Source organism: Sorex araneus, chromosome X (genome assembly GCF_027595985.1).
Source record: "Sorex araneus isolate mSorAra2 chromosome X, mSorAra2.pri, whole genome shotgun sequence".
NCBI classification, from domain to species: Eukaryota; Metazoa; Chordata; class Mammalia; order Eulipotyphla; family Soricidae; genus Sorex; species Sorex araneus.
In genome coordinates, this window is record NC_073313.1 from 277808165 (window position 1) to 277825736 (window position 17572).

General features: G+C 39.3%; 1 protein-coding gene and 1 pseudogene across 1 annotated transcript in view; both read right to left on the bottom strand.

Moving 5' to 3' along the window:
• Nucleotides 1-17572, bottom strand: part of LOC129399890 (disks large 1 tumor suppressor protein-like) — a 601778-nt gene that overhangs the window by 433784 nt on the left and 150422 nt on the right. The gene's annotated exons all lie outside the window — the stretch shown is intronic.
• LOC129400030 (ubiquitin carboxyl-terminal hydrolase 15-like) lies at nucleotides 10830-13774 on the bottom strand (annotated as a pseudogene).

The following is a 17572-nucleotide window of genomic DNA, read 5'->3' on the forward strand; positions in this document are numbered from 1 at the left end:
CATCGGATACACCGTGGGTAGCTTGCCATGAGGGCAGGATACTCTCGGTAGCTTGCCGGGCTCTCCGAGAGGGACAGAGGAATTGAACCCGGGTTGGCCACATACAAGGAAAAACAGAAATAAAATGTTTTATTATTATTTTTAATTGAGTCACCGTGAGAACAGTTACAGGGTTTTCAGGATCAAGTCTCAGTCATACAATGATCAAACACCCATCCCCTCACCAGTGCATACAGAAATAAATTTTAATGTATTTTTAATTCAACAGTTTCATCACCAAATTGTAAATTATAGTTCATAGGTCACAGGCATAACCATCTACACAATTTAATCTTCAATATAAAATACATGTTTAAATAGGGATAGTAAATAATTAGGTAGAGTGTCAAACCTAAGGTTCTGAATGAAAAACCTATTCATAAAATCATTATATAAATATTCCTAGCAGAGTATGAGGGACCTGACTGACATGTAACAAATTCTCTCTGACAGAGAGAGCAGAAGGAAACTGCCAGAAAAAATTTAGGTGTCTATTTAAGTTAAGATAAACATCACCAAGAAAGGAAAATCAAGCTACGTGAAAGAGCTAAGTCCCCATTCTAGGGGAAGTAGAAGAAATTCTCAAAGGAGTTACCAATACACAAAATAAATTTGAATACTGAAGGCACATTCAATAACATTAGACAACCTATCCAAATTGAATTCTCCTCTGTCCAAGCAACTGCTGTGATGTGTCATCATGTCACTAAAACAGAAAATCTAATTATATCACAAAGACATTATGACAAGCAAGAGTTTCAATAACAAACAAAAAAAGCTGAGATACAGAAGAACTACTTGGTTTTGGATCTCTATTACTGTGCTTCACTAAATGAATTCATTAAATGAATCTTTCTTTCATTCATTATTCAATGTGCATTTATTGAGGTCACACTGTTCTGGAAAGTAAAAACATAGTAAGATAAATAATCACATTTTTTGGAGCTTATATTTTGTATCAGTAAACATTTTAATGAAATGCAGATTATGCCTAGTGCTAGGAAGGAAAATAAAGTAAGAAAGAGAAAATGAGAAGGATAGAAGATTAGCAAAAGGGATACAGAATTTTTAACAGAACTGAGAGGGAAAGTCTCACTGAGTATGTAACATTTAAACAAAACCATAAAGTAAACTGAGGAATGAGCTATACAGGTATTGAGGTAAGAACATAGAGCAGCTTAGATAAAGACTAGAGCAAAGTTCTGAAGCAAGAGTATTCTTAGTGACTTATAGGACAATTCAAGAGACTAATATGCTTGGAACATATTGAGAGAGGGAAAATAATCATAGCACATGATGTCATAAAGTAGTGGAGGTTAAGAGACCAAATGAATGATCTTCTTAATCATTCTATGAATTATGTTTTTACAGCAAGATAAATGAAAACCAAAATCTTACAAAATTCACCAAATAAGTTAGCATAAAAATAACAATCTACAAGTTCAGCAGTGAGAAATGCAAAATTGAGAAGAGTACTCCGAACTCCCCCAAGTCCGCGGTCTGGGGCCCGGAGCCCTCAGGCCTGTCTCGAGCCTCTCAGTCTCCCTGCAGTGGCCCTAACCCCTCCCTCTTCATCAGGTTGTTAGGGGCCTGTCCACACGTCAGGGGTGTGGCCTCAAAAGGGGCATGGCCTCCTTCTGGAGTAGCAGCCACTTAGATGGCCGAAGATATTTTTCCCACTCAATACATTGTGCTTTGGCCATAATCGATAGAATCTATTCCTCTGAAGAATACCCTGGTCATCTTAGTCACTATATGATAATAGTCAACTGACCTAGCCTATTCTAATTTCACAAAAACTGTCAATGAACACATCAAGCTGCACATAAAGTCCTTTGTAAAAAGATCATAGCCCCACGCTTTCTCTTGAAACCCCTCTCAAGCTAAGGAGAGCGCCTAATAGTAAAACCCAAAACAACACGAAGAAACAGCAAAAATCCCCACCACCAGCAGAGATGGAAGGGAGGATCTCAGCAACCCCAGCAATGACTTCCCAGAAATACAGTCTCCTCTCAAGTAAAGAATTCAGAGAGTAAATCGTGAAAATGGTTGAAGAACTCAAAGCAACTATGGAGCGAACATCCAATAAGTTAAGGGAGGATATGGATGCAGCATTGGAACGATCCACCAAGATAATCCAGGAAGAAATGAGAGCAGAAATTTCAAAGCTACAAACAGAAGTGACACAATTAAAAGAATCAGTAGATAAAATAAAAAAAAACTCAGTAGGAGCCCTTAACAGTAGAATGACTACTGCCAAAGAAAGAATCAGTGATCTTGAAGACAAGCTGCAGAAAGCATATAGGCAACAACAAATAATGGAAAAAGACCTCAAAGTGGCTCTAGAGCAAATTAGAATCCTAAGGGATGACCTCAAGAGAAAAAACATGAGAATCATTGGAGTACCAGAACCACAGGGAACCAATCCTAATGAAAAAAAAAAAAAAAAACCACAATTAAAGACATCATTGCTAAGAAATTCCCAGAGCTAGAAACTATGGACATCCAGATCCAAGGAGTCCGAAGGGTGCCAACAATGAGTGGGTCATGAAGGAAATCAAGGAAAAAAATAAAAAATACAGATGAGAATGTAGGAAGAAACAAATGAGAATGAAGACACAAGCTACCAGAACCTATGGGACTCAGCTAAAGCTGTGTTAAGGGGAAAATTTATAGCTCTGCAAGCTTTCCTCAGAAAGGAAGAAAGGGCCTATATAGATAGCTTGACCTTGGAGCTCAAGTTCTTAGAAGAGGACCAGCAAAAGGAACCCAAACCAGACCAAAGGAAAGAAATAATAAAACTTAGAGCAGAAATTAACGATATGGAAACCCGAAAAACAATCCGAAAGATCAATAAAACCAAGAGCTGTTTCTTTGAGAAAATAAATAAGATTGATAAACCGCTAGCAAGACTCACAAAGAAAGAAAGAGAGAAAACCCGAATAAACCGAATCAGAAATGAAAATGGGGACATCACAACAGAAACCAAGGAGATTCAAAAGATCATCAGAGACTACTTTGAAAGTCTGTATGCCACAAAACAACAGAAACTAAAAGAAATGGTCAAATTCCTTGATTCCTACAATCTCCCAAGACTGAACCAAGAAGACTTGAAGTACCTGAATGGGCCTATAACTATAAAGGAAATAGAAACTGTAATCAAAAGTCTCCCCAAAAACAAAAGCCCAGGTCCAGATGGATTCATTGGCGAATTCTTCCAAACATTTAAAGAAGATTTGTTGCCAGTTCTCCTCAAGCTTTTCCAGGAAATTGAAAAGACAGGAACCCTCCCGAATAGTTTCTATGAGGCACATGTTTCCCTAATAGCAAAAGCAAAGAAAGATACCACTAACAAAGAAAACTATAGACCAATATCCCTGATGAACACTGATGCGAAGATCCTCAACAAAACACTAGCAAATAGGATCCAACAACTCATCAAAAAGATCATACACCATGACCAAGTGGGATTCATCCCGGGGATACAAGGATGGTTTAACATTCGGAAATCAATCAACATAATCCATCATATCAATAAAAGCAAGGATAAAAACTATATGATCATATCAATAGATGCAGAGAAAGCATTTGACAAGATCCAGCACCGGTTTACGATGAAAACTCTTGCCAAAATGGGTATAGAAGGGACTTTTCTCAAGATAGTCAAAGCCATCTACCATGAACCTATGCCAAGCATTATCAGCAATAGGAAAAAACTAAGGGCCTTTCCTCTAGTTGGGGACAACACAAAGATGCCTACTCTCACCACTTCTCTTCAATATAGTACTGGAAGTACTAGCAATAGCCATTAGGCAAGAAAAATATATTAAGGGCATTCAGATAGAAAAGGAATAAATCAAACTCTCTCTATTTGCAGACGATATGATACTATATCTAGAGAAGCCTAAAAGCTCTACTAAGAAACTCTTAGAAACAATTGACTTGTACAGTAAGGTCGCAGGCTATAAAATCAATACCCAAAACACCGTGGCCTTCCTATATGCAAACAATGAGACAGAGGAAAGGGACATGAGAAAAGCAATCCCGTTCAAAATCGTGCCCCAGAAAGTCAAATACCTCAGAATCAGCTTAACCAAGGAAGTAAAGGACCTCTACAAAGAAAACTATAAAATTTTTTAAAATAAAAAGAGATATCCAACTAAGTAGTTCAGGGATAAAAGGGGAGACACAAAACAGACACCTAAGGGATACAGAAGATCATAAGAGGTTATTATGAACAATTCTGTTCTTAACTGGAGAAACAGATAAATTATTAGAGACATATAAACTTCAAATACTGAATTAGGAGGAAGTAAAACACTTAACAGATCAGAGCGAAGAAGTGCCCTCCTATCGCCCCCGCCCCGGGTCTGGGGCTTTGAAGCTCCCAGCCCGCCGGCCTCGCTGCTCTCAGTCACCTCTTGGCACCGCCCTGAGTCCTGCCTCTTCCCCAGGTTATTGGGGGCATGTCCTCACTTTAGGGGGCGTGGTCTCAAAAGGAGGTGTGAGGACACAGTTATTTCTCCCATTCCATACATCACACTTTGATCACAATCTGTATAATCCAGTCCTGTAAAGAATACCTTGGTCATCTCATACTAATTGTCAACTAGCCTAGCCTATCCTAATTTCACAAAAACTGTCAGGGAACATATCAAGCTGCACAAAAAGTCCTTTGTGTAGAGACCATAGCCCCACGTCTTCAGTTGAAGCTCCTCACAAGCTAAGGTGGAACGGTCCACCAAGATAATCCAGGAAGAAATGAGAGCAGAAATTTCAAAGCTACAAACAGAAGTGACACAATGAAAAGAATCGGTAGACGAAATTAAAAACTCAGTAGGAGCCCTCAATAGTAGAATGACTACAGCCGAAGACAGAATCAGTGAGCTTGAAGATGAGCTGCAGAAAGCATATAGGCAGCAACAAATAATGGAAAAAGATCTCAAAATGGCTCTAGAGTGAATTAGAGTCTTAGGGGATGACCTCAAGGGAAACAACATAAGAATAATTGGAGTACCAGAAGCACAGGGAACCAATCCCAATGAAAAAAACACAATTAAAGACATCACTGCTAAGAAATTCCCAGAGCTAGAGAATGCGGGCATCCAGATCCAAAGAGTCCGAAGGGTGCCAGCTAAAAGGGACCTAAATAAAAGGTCCCCAAGGCATATCATAGTCAGAATGATGGATGCCATGGATAGAGACACAATACTGCAAGCAGCAAGATCAAAGAAGAAAATCACATACAAAAGAGCACCCCTTAGATTCACAGCAGACCTATCAGAGGAAACCTTCCAAGCCCAAAGACAATGGTGGGATATAGTGAAAAAACTTAATGAAACGAACACCTTACCAAGAATACTTTACCCAGCTAAACTCTCAGTTATAGTTGAAGGAACCATACACTATTTCACGGAGAAACAACAGCTCAGGAACTATACAGACTCAAGACCAAACTTAAAGAAGGACTAAAAGGGCTACTGTAAGGCAAGGAAAAACCCTATAAAAACAACAAACCATACAGAAAGATGGCAAAAATCCCATAACAATAATTTGTCTCAATGTTAACAGTCTAAATGCACCAATCAAGAGGCACAGAGTGGAAAAATGGTTTCGGAAACTAAAACCAACTTTCTGCTGCCTACAAGAAACACATCTGAAGAGTCAGAGCCAACACAGACTCAAAGTCAAAGGATGAAAAACAATCCTGCAAGCTAACAACTCCCTCGAAAAAGCTGGGGTGGCCATACTAGTGTCCGACAACGTAGATTTCAGGCTGGAAAACATCAGAAGAGACAGCGAAGGCCATTTTCTATTCATCAAGGGATATGTAAACAGGAAGAAATCACACTCTTAAACATATACTCACCTAATGAACGAGCAGCAAAATACTTAAAAGAACTAACAAAATTTAAGGGAGACATAACTAGCACCACGATAGTAGTTGGAGACTTCAACACTGCCTTATCACCTCTTGATAAGTCGACAAGAACAACACTCAGCAAGGAAACAATGGCTCTGAAGGAAGATATGGAGGAGATAGGGCTAATAGACCTATACAGGGCTATACACCCCATAGAGAAAGAATACACATTCTTTTCCAGCGCACATGGAATGTTTTCCAAAATAGACCACGTTCTGGGCCACAAATTATACATTAATAGAATCGGAAGATAGAAATTGTATCAACTATCTTTTCAGACCATGATGCACTGAAGATAGAAGTTAATCACACACAGATGCGGAGAGCCAAATCAAACACCTGGAAATTAAACAACTCACTGTTGAATAATGAGTGGGTCATGAAGGAAATCAAGTAAGAAATCAAAAAACACCTCGAAACAAACGAGAATGAAGACACAAGCTACCAGAACCTATTGGACACAGCTAAAGCTGTGTTAAGGGGAAATTTTATAGCTCTGCAACCTTTCCTCAGGAAGGAAGAAAGGGCCTATATAGATAGCTTGACCTTGGAGCTCAAGATCTTAGAAGATTACCAGCAAAAGGAACCCAAACCAGACCAAAGGAAAGAAATAATAAAACTTAGAGCAGAAATTAATGATATGGAAACCCGAAAAACAGTCCAAAAGATCAATGAAACCAAGAGCTGGTTCTTCGAGAAAATAAATAAGATTGATAAACCAATATCCCTGATGAACACCGATGTGAAGATCCTCAACAAAATACTAGCAAATAAGATCCAACAACTCATCAAAAAGATCATACACCATGACCAAGTGGGATTGATCCCAGGGATGCAAGCATGGTTTAACATTCGGAAATCAATCAACATAATCCATCATATCAACAAAAGGAAAGATAAAAACCATACGATCATATCAGTAGATGCAGAGAAAGCATTTGACGAGATCCAACATCTATTCATGATGAAAACTCTCACCAAAATGGGTTTTAGCTGAACTTTCCTCAAGTTAGTCAAAGCCATCTACCACAAACCTATGGCAAGCATTGTCACCAATGGGGAAAAACTAAGGGCCATTCCTCTAAGATTGGGGACAAGATAAGGATGCCCACTATCACCACTTTTCTTCAATATAGTGCTGGAAGTACTAGCAATAGCCATTAGGCAATTAAATGATATTAAGGGCATTCAGATAAGAAAGGAAGAAGTCAAACTCTCACTATTCGCAGACGATATGATACTATATCTAAAGAAGCCTAAAAGCTCTACGAAGAAACTCTTAAAAACAATTCACCTGTACAGTAAAGTCGCAGGCTATAAAATCAGTACCCAAAAAAACATGGCTTTCTTATATGCAAACAATGAGACAGAAAAAAAGGGACATGAAAAAAGCAATCTCATTCACAATCGTGCCCCAGTAAATCAAATACCTTGGATCAGCTTAACTAAAGAAGTAAAGGACCTCTACAAAGAAAACTATAAAATGCTACTCCATGAAATAAAAGAGGATATGAGGAAATTGAAACATATCCCTGCTCATGGATAGGGAGAATCAACATTGCGAAAATGGCAATACTCCCCAAAGCACTATACAGATTTAACGCGATCCCTATAAGGATAGCCATGACATTCTTCAAAGAAATGGATCAAGAATTCCTGAAATTCATATGGAACAATAAACGCCCACAGATAGCTAAAACAATTCTTGGGAAAAAGATGATGGGAGGCATCACCCTCCCCAACCTTAAGCTTTACTACAAAGCAGTAAGAATTAAAACAGCATGGTACTGGAACAAAGGCAGAGCCACAAACCAATGGAACAGAACGGAATATCCCTACACACAAACCCAAATGTATGATCACTTAATATTTTATAAGGGGGCAAGAAATGTGAAGTGGAGCAAGGAAAGCCTCTTCAACAAATGGTGCTGGCATAACTGGAATACCACATGCAAAAGAATGGGCTTAGACCTCGACTTGACACCATGCACAAAAATCAAATCAAAATGGATTAAAGACCTCAACATCAGACCACAATCCATAAGGTACATCAAAGACAAGGTCGGCAAAACCCTTCACAATATTGAAGCTAAAGGTATCTTCAAAGAGGACACGGAACTAAGCAATCAAGTAGAAACAGAGATATACAAATGGGACTATATTAAACTAAAAAGCTTCTGCACCGCAAAAGACACAGTGACCAGAATACAAAGGCAATCTACAGAATAGGAAAGGATATTCACCCAATACCCATCTGATAAAGGGTTGATATCAAGGGTATATAAAGCACTAGTTGAACTCTACAAGAAGAAAACATCCAACCCTATCAGAAAATGGGCTGGAGAAATGAACAGAAACTTTTCCAAGGAAGAGATACGAATGGCTAAAAGGTACATGAAAAAATGCTCTACATCACTAATCATCAGGGACATGCAGATCAAAGCAACCATAAGATACCACCTTACACCACAGAGAATGGCACACATCCAAAAGAACAAAAGCAACCGCTGTTGGAGAGGATCTGGGGAGAAAGGGACCCTCCTGCACTGCTGGTGGGAATGCCGACTGGTCCAGCCCCTTTGGAAAACAATATGGACGCTTCTCAAAAAATTAGAAATTGAGCTTCCATTTGATCCAGCAATACCCCTGCTGGGAATATATCCTGGAGAAACAAAAAAGTATAGTCGAAATGACATCTGCACTTATATGTTCATCGCGGCACTGTTTACAATACCCAGAACCTGGAAAAAACCCCAGTGCCCAAGAACAGATGACTGGTTAATGAAAGTTTGGTACATCTATACAATGGAATACTATGCAGCTATTAGAAAAGATGAAGTTATGAAATTTGCATATAAGTGGATCAACATGGAAAGTGTCATGCTAAGTGAAATTAGCCAGGAAGAAAGGGATAGGCATAGAAAGATTGCACTCATTTGTGGAACCTAAAATAACAGAGTAGGAAACTAATACCCAAGAATAGTAGTATATAATACCATGAGGTTTACTCCATAGCTTGGAACTTTGCCTCACACGCTGGGGGAAAGTCATGCCAAATGGAGAAGGCAACACCAAATAAAATGTGATTGGAGATTCCTCGTGGTAAGGGAAATTTGTGCTGAAAGTGGACTAGTGACCAAACATGATGGCCACTCAATACCTCTATTGCAGACCACAACACCCCAAAAAAGAGAGAGAGAACAAATTGAAATGCCCTGACACAGAGGCGGGGTGGGGTTGGGGGAATGGGACTGGGGGGGTGGGAGGGACACTGGGTTCATTGGTGGTGGAGAATGAACGCTGGTGGAGGGATGGGCTCCCGAACACTGCATGAGGGAAAAACAAGCACAAAATGTATGAATCGGTAACTGTACCCTCACTGTGACTCACTAAATAAAAGTAACAATAAAAAAAAACTTAACAGACCAATATCAAGCAAGAAAATTGAAACAGTAATTTAAAATTTCCCAACAACAAAAGTCCAGATCCATATGGGTTCACTAGTAATTTATGCCAAACCTTCAAAAATGATGCAACATCAATATGCCTCAAGGTTTTCCAAAATATCAAAGAAACAGGATCCTTTTAAATAACTTCTATGAAGTAAAAATTCCCTTGTACTAAAAGAAGATGGAGATTCTACTAAAAAAAATAAACTATAGACTAATGTCCCAAATGACAATTGATGTAAAAGTCTTCAAAAAAATCTTTGCAAATCAAATCCAAAAGCATAATCAGCTAGGATTTATTACAGGAATGTAAGAAAGATTCAATATATGCAAATCAACTGCACTATAGCACTCATCCCATTGTTCATCGATTTGCTCAGGCAGGCACCAATGGCACAAGTCTCCATTGTGAGACTTGTTGTTACTGTTTTTGACATATCAAATATGCCACGTGTAACTTGCCAAGCTCTGCTGTGTGGGTTGGATACTCTCAGTAGGTTGCTGAGCTCTCTGAGAGGGACAGAGGAATCAAACCCAGGGCAGCCATGTGCAAGGCAAATGCCCTACCCGCTGCGCTATTGCTCCAGTCTGTGATGTAGGATGACATTACTTTGTCCTCTCCCCCCTTGCCATGAGTAGCTTGTCCCAGTTTTTCCCAGAGTTTAGGCTTACCCCAGTCTCACCCATCAAGGTGTTCCCGAATCTCTCCCATCTCTTTGTTTAGCTATAATCACTTCTCTATGCTCTCTTCCCCAAAACAGTTAATCCGCGGCTTTCCCTCAATCTGACTCTGCTAATTTGTAAGGTCAGACCTTCCTAGGACACTGAATATTATAACATTGCCTTTCTCCCCTCTTTATGCCTTTTGAATAATTTACTTTAAAGCTATGTCTTTTTTGTATAGACACAAGAAGACAATATTATGTTTTTGTAACTTGGAATTTAATTGGCCTCGAATATTAGTCCCTCCCAGGCATCTGCTTTCTCCACTTAAGCCTCAGTTGCCCTCAGTTCCTAGCACCCCAAAAGCAGGGTCCCGACGAGGGACGGGACGGATCCAGGGCAAACGGTGAGTTATGTGCTACCCTGGCATCGAGATGGGCCTGGCCAAAGTGCCTAATTCTTTTTTTTTTTTTTCATCAAAACAGCACCAAACTTAAAAGGGATTTATTTGTGATTTCCTATATATATTTAGCTTGTAAATACAAGACTGTAAATGTATTAAGAGACAATTTCTGTTAAAGTTTTCATTGTGTTTCACTTCAAGTACTGCACAAGTTAAAATTTGATAAAGGATTTACATTCGGTTATCTGAAACTTCCCATCTCAGACTTGTGTTTAATGTGGTGGGTGACTTCATCATCTCCATAGACACCACCAGCAGGAAAGTCTCTCCTTTATGGCTTCTGGGACTCTCGTTAGTTAGTGTGCATACAGTTTTCGTTTTCTATGTCATTGTCATTATCATTGCTATCTTTGTCACTTTCTAACAGGATGCCTGTGGCAGCTGAAGCACCTTTAGTTTCTCAGTCAAGAGGGAAAAAGCCAGTTCCACTGAAAGTGTCTTGCCTCTGGTAGAAGAGCACGTACGCAGCTTTGGACACAATCTGATCTTCAGATGCTGTCTAGACACTACTGTCATCAAAGTAGTACCATTTCCCATCATCATTATTTTTTGCAAAAGAAGTATAATGTCCTCCTCCCATCTCTCCATAGTGGTTGGAAATGGCGATTAGATTATAGCGGCAAGGACCCGCGTTTGGATTAATCAGGAATTCTGACATATCCAAGTCACTTATAGGAAAGTCAACTAAGGTATCCAATTTATCTCTCATGTATCGACTGTAAGAAAATCGTTTGAGATGTACCACAACTACTGGAGGCAGTGACCATAAATCTAATTTCTTTATGGCTTGTTGATGTTCTTTACAATTTGGACAATACCAAGGATCCTCAGCACCTAGCTTTTCCTTTGTTGTAAAAAGCTCAATGCAATCTTTCAATTTCACAAAGGATTTTTTGGGAGGTTTATATTCCACACTTTCACGTTTCTCAAAGTCCTCAGCAGCATTTTCATCAAAGTATCTTTTTCTCAAATCAGGATCCCAATCCAAAGCAAGAAAAGATCTTTCATCTAGCCTTAGCTGCCTGTCATCAAATCTTATATGCTGGGTGTCATCTTTGATGTAGTTGGTATCGGTATTGCCTAAATTGTTGAACTGAAATGTAAGCAATGTCTTTTTGTGTCCCGTGAGTTGACCTTTGCAAGTTTCCTCAGTACATAATCCATTTTCAGAATCATTATCTCCTCCAACTGAATCTTCATACTGACTGTTTTCATTCTCAGAGGGAAGTTCTTGATCTTGGCTGGACTCGTCATCCGGCTCATCTGTTTCCATTTCACTTGGTGAGCCTTCTTCATGGATGCCATTGGGGCCGTTCCCATTAATATTTTGGTCCTTACAGCAATGTAGGGATCTTTCAGTTTCTTCAGTTTCAGTGGATATTTTGACATACCGGCACACTCTCAAAAGTAGAAGATTATAGAGTTTATCTTCAGTATTGTTTCGTGGTACTGCTATAAGAAAAGGCTGACCAAAAAGTGAGGAACCAGTATGGTGTGTGTAACTTGAATGTCTAAATTTTTCTCTTAGGCAAACAGGAATAATCACATGCTCTGTATCTCCTGTCCTATTGATGTTAATCTCAAACTCATAAATATCATCTCGCTCCATAATACTACTAAGGTTTTCATGCATGGCAAATATTCTGTGAAATCTATGATTGTATATATCAGTGACTATCATTTTATCTGCAGGTACGCCTGACAAAGTAGAGAGTGCCGTACAAAGATCTTGTATGTTTCCAATTTTGGGGACAACCACTTTGTACTGCATAGGTTTGGTAAGTGGATCCATTCTAACTAAGTAAACTTCTAAGGTACGCTCTTTTTTCATGGGCAAAGGAAATGTCAAGTAACAAAAAGGATCAAATGTGGCTGAAATCTTTGCACATTCAGGACATACTAAAGTTGACTTGAAAAGGCCATGAAATATGTTGACTATGATAGAATCATTTCTTTTTAAATGATTTTCCCAGGCTTCTTCAGCAACCACCTGATCTGGCCTCCCATCGGCGTCTTTTAATTGTATGTATGGTTTTTTCCTAATTCTATTCAAATCCTCATGTAGACCATCCAACAGGAAAGCTAGTAATTCTTGACAGTCTTGCTGCTGGTATCCAGAGAACTGCGGTGCAAAATGTCCTACTTGTGTCTTAAAGGCTCTTGATGTGACGTAGCTACGTTTTCCAGACCACATTTGTTTGATCAATTCAGCATAAGACTTAGCTATTTCACCTCTAATTCCTAAGGTATTGTCAAAATTCAGTTCTTCTTGATACTTATCATTGAGGAAATATTCAGTAAGTGGAGGTGTGTTGCTCAAACACTGAATAGCTGAGTTCATGAACAGGTGTTTCCCAAGTTAGTCAGGCCACAGAGGGCTGGCTGCTCATTATTTCTTCCAGGTTCTGAATAATCATAGTTCTTATAAGCAGTATATGATGGAAGACAATAATTTGAGTTTTTCACATTTCTGTTCTTGATGTTGTTATAATTAATTGATAGGGATGAAGGAGATATCTTTGGTAAAGTTGAAAAATTGGATGCACCTGAAGACTTAGGAGCAGAAGGACCCCTTGGCCATGTTCCATCTTCATTTTTCTGTTCTATCACTAACACCTGTCCTTGATATAAGCCAGCATCCTGAATAGTGCTGTCTGGCTTATTCAGTGGCTCAAATGTATTACTCATGCATTTGTTCCACAATCTTGTCTCCTTCTCATCTGGAATATTGAAGATTTTTCTGATTTCCTTTTCAATTGTATCTATTGTGTCAGCTTTGCTAAATCTTCTAGTTACAACATTATTCATGTTGCCATTTTCACAAAGCTTCAGTTCTGTGAGATATACTTCTACTTTGCAGTGCTTTACAAACATACCCTGTTCAACCACCTTCCGTGCTATTGGTTCTTGACCTTCCATCAATGTGTACCAGCTGACAAGTTTATTCCAGCCCTCTGTTGGCAATAATATGTAATCCAATTCATCGATAAAATGCTCTTTGAGTGACTGGGCATCACCATCTTTGAGATGTCCAGAGTTATCAATAGGTCCAGGATATACATTTTGATCTCCCATCTGGTATTTGTCCCAACTGTCAAAGCCAACATATTTTTTCCACTGTTTGAACCAGCGACTATCAACTAGGTACCAGGTGTCCCCCTTCCGGAGCGAGATTTTGAGCAGCCTCACGATGTCAGAACACTGGATGTCCAGATCCACCGCTCCGCCTTCCGCCATCTTTCCCCCAAAGTGCCTAATTCTTAACTATAAGAGCTTGATCATGCTGTCATGATCCAAAAGTAATGATGAGACTAGGACCCTGCTAGGGATAGGAAAGACTGATCTGGCCTGAGCACTGTAGTCTGAGATCGAGATGGCCCCAGGAGAACAATTCTATAAGCTTTAATGCATCTCTTATTGTGTCCATACAAAATGATTAATATTATGAATTCTTATATGTTTGCTGGCTGAGGAGAGGAGAAACACACTCATGGGACTCCACCCTTGGGTGGATCCTCCTGCTGAGAGAGAATTAAGTCCTAGGAGAAGCATCCCCTAAGCGAAAGGAACCTCAACCCTATTGATGGTGACCACACCTATGTCACCCCAACCCCCTCATGCTGGGGAGATTTAACTAGGCTGTAAGAGTGGGTTGGGGGCCCAGATCCAGAGATCCAGAAAGAGATCCAGAGCCGGGAGAGAAAAAGAGAGAGAGAATGAAATAAACTGATCGAGCAACCAGTCTGGCCTTCTTCCTTCCGCCGCCTGCCCTTGACCGACAGGACACACAGCAGTTCCAGGAAACTGAACACGGGCGGTGAGACAGAGCTGCCCGGAGAGCCCACGAGTGCACGCGCTCCTCTGCGTGCTTTAGTTTTTTACACCGTGCAAATCAATGAGCAAAATAAATCATATCAATAAAACAATGGGTAAAAACTGTATGATCATATCAATAGAGAGAGAGAAAGCTTTTGACAAATTTCAACATCCACTCATGAAAAATAAAACACTTTAACAAATACCTGGAATATTCCTCAAAATAGTAGTAGCCACTTACAACAAACCTACCATCATATAAAATGATGGTAGGTTTATACATATACATAGATATGCATATACATATACAATGATAAAAACCTGAAGCTTTATTCCTGAGACCAGGTACAAGAAAAGGATGTCCACTTTCACCATTACCATTTAATATAGTTTTGGAAGTCCTTGCCACAACAATTATCCAAGAGAAAGAAATCAAAGGGATCCAAATTGGAAAAGAAACAATAAAACCACAGCTATTTGAAGATAATAGAAAATCACTGTATCACTGTCATCTCATTGCTCATCAATTTGCTCGAGCGGGCACAAGTAACGTCTCCATTTGTCCCTGTCATGTTCAGGATCAGGGGAATGAGGTCCATTATTGCTACTGTTTTGGGCATATAGAATACGCCATAGGTAGCTTCCCAGGCTCTGCTGATAAAAATTATATATTTATATATTTTATATATAATATATAAGTATATAATTATATATAAAATATACATTTATATATATATTATATATAAAATATACAAATATACGTTTATATTTGTATATTGTATATTTACAAATATACATTTGTATTTACTTATATGTTCATATATAAATATACTATATATATTTATACATTATATTTGTATGTTTATATATCATAAATATATGTTTACATGTTATATATTTATATAGATAGATAGTCAAAAACATATATTTATATATATAAAAGATTAACTAAAAAATTTCTTAGAAATAATAAACTAGTATAGCAAAGTAGCCGACTACAAAATCAAAACACAAAAATATGTTTCATTTTTATATGCAGGCATTGAACTAGAATAAAGAACAAAAAGTCAATTCCATTTAAAATAGTAACCTAAAACATCATAGACCTGGAAACCAATTTAAGAAAGAATGTGAAAAACCTATACCATGAAAATCATAGGTGAATTATGAAAGAAAAAGAAAACACAAAATAATGAAAAAAATTTCATGTTTATGGATTGGAATATTGCAAAAATGTCTATCCTACCCAAAGCACTTTACAGAGTTAATGCAATTCCCATCAAAGTTCCAACAACAGCCTTCAAGAAACTAAAATTAACGTGATGACCCAGAGACTCCCAAATAAATCTCTCAGAAGAGAGCAAACAGTGATGTCTATATGCCATGGCCATGTCTCCAGACCCCGTACCAGGCTGTCTTACCCAAGACAACCCACACAGGGGCGGGTGAGTTCCCCACCCTGTCCCAACAGAACTCCAGCAGCTGAAAACATCCAGAACTCTATTACTCTCATTCTCCCAGCCAATCTTCACAGGCTTGGATGAGCCTCATCCATGAGTGAAACTGCTGAAAAATCCAGACATGCAGGACTTGTGACTGAAATCTCCAGGCTCTCATGGAGTCAGGAATGGGTGACCTTCCTCCAACACTGTGCTTCTGGTAGCCTGGCAGTCACACCAGGAACTGACTTTGGCGCCATAAAAGCTCATTAATGGCCATAATCCAGAAACTCCCAAATAAATCTCTTGGAAGAAACTAATACAGAACAATATGCCATAAATATGCCTCTAGACCCCAAAGTCACCATCCAGTTAAAAAATATATGTATATGTGTCTCTTGCCCATACACCTGGCTTTCTTCCCCGGGGCCCCTCAGAGGGCATGCACTCCAGCTCCCCTCCCCACCCCGAGCAGAGCTCCCGTCTGCCGAAGACCACTGGAACCTAGCTACAGCCATGCCCAAGGCCCCGCTCCACACGTTCGGACAGGCCTCACGCATGAAGGTACCGGCAGCCCAGGTGTGTGTAATTCCATCAACGGCCAATATCCAGAGACTTAAAAGCAAGCTCCCAGAAGCTTTGCTTTGCAGCTGCATGATATATTGTAGCCTGCTTCTCTCTCTGGGAGAAACTGGCAAGCTTCTGAAAGTTTCCTGCCCACATGGGACAGCCTTGCAAGCTTCCCATGGTGTATTCATATGCTAAATCCAGTAACAAGCTGGATCCCATTCCCCTGACCCTGAAATGTGGTATGCTACTCTTGGTATAGAGTAGAGTATATCAGTGGTGTAGAGTGTGAGATGTGGTCTCGCACTCCAGGAATAGAAGTTGTATATTCCAGTGCGACATCGTTGGGAGGGCCAAGTCAAGAGAGACTTCTAAGATCTCAGGGAAAGGACGAATGGAGAGGTTACTAAGACTGCTCGAGAAATCGACGATTAACGGGGGTTTCGTGATTCGTGATATATATATATATATATATATATATATATATATATATATATACAACCTCTATTCCTGGAGTGCGAGACCACATCTCACACTCTACACCTCTGATATACTCTACTCTATACCAAGAGTAGCATACCACATTTGATGGGTTGTAAAGTAGAAGGCAACTCAGGGAGAGAAAACATATATACACATATATACACACACACACATATATATATCTATATACATATATATATATATAAAAACACAAAAGGCACACCTTTTTGTTTCCTTTTTGGGTCACAACCGGCAATGAACAGGGGTCACTCCTGCCTTTGCACTCAGGAATTATCCTGGTGGTGCTTGGGGGACCATATGTAATGCTGGGAATCAAACCCGAGTCAGCCGCATGCAAAGCAAACGCCCTACCACTGTACTATCACTCCAGCCCCAAAAGGCACAACCTTTAACTACATGGCAGTTATCCCTTATACAAGGGCTTAATGGCTCCAGGGTTAAACACAACAATATTCACACCTCTAAGGAAATTTTTTGTATCATTTTAGTATATCATTCATAACAAAAAATACAAAATAAATTATTTAGGTCCTGCTTTGGGGAAAGGGTTTGGAGGTCGGGGTGGAAACATTTGAAATACCCATCAAGAAGTCATGAAATTTGCTTATAAATAGATAAACATGGGAAGTGTCATGCTAAGTGAAATAAGACAGGGAGAGAGGGACAGACATAGAGGGACTGCACTCATTTGTGGAGTATAAAATAACAT